Here is a 5,191-nt window from a genome sequence, read left to right on the forward strand (position 1 = left end):
GCTGGCTGCTTCTAACTGGCTACTGTCACTCACCCTTCAGACAGGCTGCACAATGCGTTCCTGGCCTTCTCCAGAACTCAAGGCCCCCAGGTGTTGTTTTTGGCTGGAGTCCAGTGGGCAGGCCCCGATCTGGCAGGGCAAATCCAAGTCCTCCGGGTCTGCCCTAAGGGAGACCAATAGGCCCAATGGTGCAGGTTCAGTCTTCAATGAAGCCTGCCCAATTGTGCAGGTTCAGGCTGCCATGAACCTCCCAACAGTTCCCACTGCCCCCCCCCTCAGCCTGGCTGGACATTGTCCTGTTCTGGGTCCTGGCTCCCCTTACCTGCTCCACCTGCCCTCACACAGTCAGCACGCTGGTGGCTGGCCCCAGGCTGCCAGGCGTATTCTAAGCCTGTGAACATCTGACCTGACCCGTCCACCTGCACAGCATCCAGGGTGCAGAGGCCACACTCTGAATGGCCTTCTGGGCTTCCTTTGATACTAAGGACTGTTGATCCCTTTGGGGACTAGCACCTTCTGTGGGGTCTGAGGCTTCTTCAGCAGTCAAGGCCTCCAGGTATCTCTTCTCAGAGGGGACCTCCCTACCTCCCATGGGGTCATGCCAAGGTCCTCCAGATTCTTCCAGGTCTGCCTTCAGGAAAGACATGCACATTTGTGGAGTTGGAAGCTGAAGTTGGAGGCAGAAGCCAATGGCTCCCAGTTTCCGCCCTCTGTGGCCTGGCATCTCCCTACAGCTGCCTCCTTGCAGGTTCCTGGGTCTACTGGCTTGCAGGGCCTGCAAGCTCACTGACCCCGTCAGGGAGCCTTGAGGAGCCTGGGAACTCCAGGTCTGTGGAGCTAGGGCCAGCCCTCAGACCCCTTAGAGCCTCAAGGGTGCAGTGACCACACGCAGCCAGCATCTTTCTGATGGGTGGGGGTGGGGTGCAGTTTTCTACTTCCAACCATCACCCTCCATTTGCACAGGCTACCTGATGGGGTGTCAGTCACTTACAGAACTGGAGGCTCCTGGAGTCTCATGTGGCTGGCTACCCACAGATCGTGAGCTCTGGCAGTGTACGCAGTGCTCCTACAGGCAGAGTCTCGCATAAGGAAAAGGATATTGTGCGAAGAACTTCTTTGCCTTTCAAGCAGTCGAGTGAGGACGTGTTCCAACAATCCACCTCTGCCATGGCTGGAACCCCCACTGTGACTATGGGTCTCTCTCAGCAGAGGACCACCCTGTGCACCCACTATCTCTAGAAATAAGGGCAAAACTAGGCCCTATAGAGTATGTAGATGCTCCAAATGCCACCCCCTCTCTTCCTGGAGCATCCCTGGAGCCTGTGGACAGGGAGCAGGGAAATTCTGGCTGATGCCTGTCCGCACTGTTCTCATGGATGCAATTCACCACCTGAACTGCAGTCACTACTCCACCAACACTGACACCATCCGGATGGAAACAGAAACACACCACAGCAGCCAGATCAGACAAGGCCCAGTGCAGAACTTGGCTGCTTGGCTGGTGATCACTCATGAGCATGTAATCCATTAGATGGAGAGCTGGGCTGTTCTAAAGGGATGAACAATAAGAAGCCGAAAGGTGGATGATCATCGATAAGCTTCTGTGGGGTCAAGATTATGTGGAAAGACATTTGGGTTTATCTGCAAGACCATGAGGTGGTCCTCACTGTTTTTCATATCCTGGCTCGTAAGGCACTGACAGCTCCTGGTAATCAGGCAGCAGATGCCCCAGATGAGGCATGAACCCCATAGCAACAGACTTTTCATAGAGATATTGCAGGCTGGGCACGTAGACAGAGTGGCCAACACAGTACCTGGATGGGTGGCACATTGCCACTGATCCCAGCTGCCCTTGAAGCCCAGTGATTCGGTTAACACAGTGACACCATGCCCTATGTGTTGTCAACAATGCCCAACACAACTGCCAAAGAAGCCCTGAAGCTTCCACTCCAGCTCTCAGCCGGGATGAGATCAGCAAACTAATTATAACAGCCCTCTCCCTCCAAGTGAAGATTGTAAATATGCCTTAGTTTGTGCAGACACTGCATGTGGCCTAATGCAAGCTTTCCCCTGTTGTCATGGAAACCGGGCTGCAAACACTAGGGGACCAGAGCAGCTGAGGACCATGTATTGATAAGCTCACTGAATAGTGATCAAGGGGTTGACATTTCAAAGATCATAATGTGCACGACTAAGGACAAGAATGTGGCAGTGAGTGGGGGTTCCATCTTCTCTTCTGCATCCCACAAGCTGCAGCTTTGGAAGAGAGAACAACGGAGTATTCAAGGATCAGATTAAATTAGTAACAGGTAAAACCACCTAGGGTGGGTGGACTAAAGTACTATCCATTCTTTAATTCATTTGAATTAAAGATGAATTCAACGAGTAGGGTCTCTTGTCTCATATGCCAAACAGGAAACCCCTGCTGAAGCACCCAATACCGTAAGAGTATGGAAGTTACAGGACTCAGCCACTGCCCTGATCAATGTGCATGCTGGAGAGAACAGCAAGCCAGATCACACCTCAGAAAGGAATTTGTACTTGAATTTGCAATGGGAAGTCCTGCTGGCATAGGCAAGTTATTTTGCACCCCTGAACGATGGGAAACTATTCAGTCTCCACCAGGATCCCACTGTACTGCTTCAGTGAAACCTGTTATAATGCACTGTACCTGGAATGGAACATATGGCATAAAAAGAGGGGAGAAGGTCAGGGTTCTGGTCTGCCAGATCCTCCCCACAGTTCATCTCTTGACACCTGACAGGACTGTCTTCCATGGCCAACATCAGTGGCACACACAACCTGGTCAAATTCCTAAAAAGGCAGCCATACTAACATCTAAAGATCAGGCCACAAAGGTCACTCTTGTAGAAGGGAGAGACCTCCCCCCATGCAAATTCCTACTATTTCTCTTTTTGACCTTAGACTCTGCTGCTCCCGTGGTGTCCAGTCACATGATGAGCACCTAAAGAATATACCTTCCTGGAGAGAGCCCACTCATGCAGGAAATCAATTCAAGTGTTCAGTACATGGGCACCTGCCCTCTCTAGTTCAACAGGATTGCCATGCCCTTGCCTCTCCAAGAGACAAATTGGAAGGCCCTAAAGCATTACATTAATTGAGAACAAGGTAGGTCGAGCACTCTCGTTTCATCTGATATTATCAGTAGTGTATTGATAACACCGGTCATGGGTATTCTTTTTCTATTCTACAACCTATAAAGGCATCCATCAAATCACTCACTGGAAAGGGCCTAGAAAGACCACCATCAGACCCAAACAAGGTTATGCTCAGGTTAGGAATGGGCTGATGTGGCTATGGCTATGGACCATTATATCAGGGCACCCCTTTGTTGAAAACAGAAATATCACTCTAAACAAAATCAACCCAATTGCACCAACAATGTGGGATGGATACCACTGAGACTACATCCATCCTGTCATATGAAGGGAGAGTGACTGGTTGGCAATGACTGATCACAACACCCAGGTATTTGGAGGGTAGCCCCTAATGGGATCCCACGGTTTTGTGGCACAAATATCTGGCCATGTCTTCCAGTTGGGTGCTGAGTCATTGTACCTTTGTTTTCCCTAAGCATAACAGTTGACAACCTCCCTCTCCTTCAGGCAGATGCACATACTTGCTGCTTCACAGCTACTGGGCTGCTGTCTTTGTTTGCTCCACTGGCTTTGCCGACATTGCAGCACATAAAGCCCTTACTGAATTCACTCAGTAACTCTTGAGGGACAACCAACAACAACAACAACAAAAAAGCCTGCCTTTACCAAACATCGAAATGTCTCTAATGAAAACAGTAGTCCTCTAAAATACAGTGACCTTGGACACTGCTGTTGTCTTGCAAGGAGGCACCTGTGCCATTATCCAAACAGAATGTTGTATGTTCATGCGTGAGGAGTCTGCTAATGTATCATATTTCTTAAATCACATGAGGACATAAGTGAATGCCCTGACTGATCCAACCATAGCCATGGGGATTTAATAAATCAAGGGTTGTTATCATGGGCCTCTTAGTGGAAAAAGCTGCCACTCATTTTCAGAATCACTGTCTTAATCTATGCTTTATCTTGCATGTGCCTCTATTATTGCTGTGGCATCTGCCTCAAATGCCACCAGATAGCTGGCACAGGAGCCATCTCCATGCTAGTGAAACCCCTTCTTGATTGCTCAGGGCACATTGTAGAAGAGAGATTAACATGAGACTAACTGCTGCTCACAGAGGTTGGTGTTTTGGTAAAGGTCAATGACAGGATATTACCAACACTTGCCATGATCTGGACCAAGGAATCTGGAGGCGGCTCCTTCGCTTCCTTGTCCTTGGAATGTGGGTTTTGCTCACCTTCCCCACTCCCAGAGGCCCAAAGGATATGGCCTTGAGATATTGATATGGTGTTGAGACTATGTGGATGATATGCACACACTCTGACTGAACTCTATTACAGCCTCTATATAAACTTCTAAGATATGGAAGGCAGGTGTGGAGATCTACTCTTTTTGCTGCTCCCAAGACAAGCCATAGATGTAAATTACCTTGCTTCTTAAACCTGCCACCTACCGATCTGGAGTGCTCTGACCCTTCTTTAGTCTCTCCTTGCTCACCGACCAGGGGCTGGCTTCAGATTAAATCTGGGAAGCCTCCAAGGAACTTACAACTGTCACTAATTAGATCATTAACAATAGATCCATGGACACTATGTCCAGACTTTAACAGAAAAGTGACACTTTGGGGCGCCTGGGTGGCTCAGCTGGTTGAGCGTTTGACTTGGGCTCAGGTCATGATCTCATGGTTTATGAGTTGGAACCCTGCATTGGGCTCTGTGCTGACAGCATAGAGCCTGGAGCCTGCTTCCGATTTTGGGTCTCCCTCTCTTTCCGCCCATTCCCCACTCATGTGCACGCGCACACATGCGCGTACTGTCAAAAATAAACATTAAAAAAAAGAAAAGTGGCACCTTGTATTCTGTACATAGCAAACTTAGCATATAACACACATCATTATCCTTGGCAGTATATGCCAGTCTTCAAGCTTATACCACATAATTCCTTCCCAGCAACATGGAATTCTCTCTTAATAAACCTTCTAATGATCATATTAGAAGTTATAATGGTAGCCTATGACTGGAAACTTAATAGACAGGACTTTGTAGACACATACAGATCCCCAAAATGTGCT

Source organism: Prionailurus bengalensis, chromosome D1, assembly GCF_016509475.1.
Source record: "Prionailurus bengalensis isolate Pbe53 chromosome D1, Fcat_Pben_1.1_paternal_pri, whole genome shotgun sequence".
Classification (NCBI taxonomy): domain Eukaryota; kingdom Metazoa; phylum Chordata; class Mammalia; order Carnivora; family Felidae; genus Prionailurus; species Prionailurus bengalensis.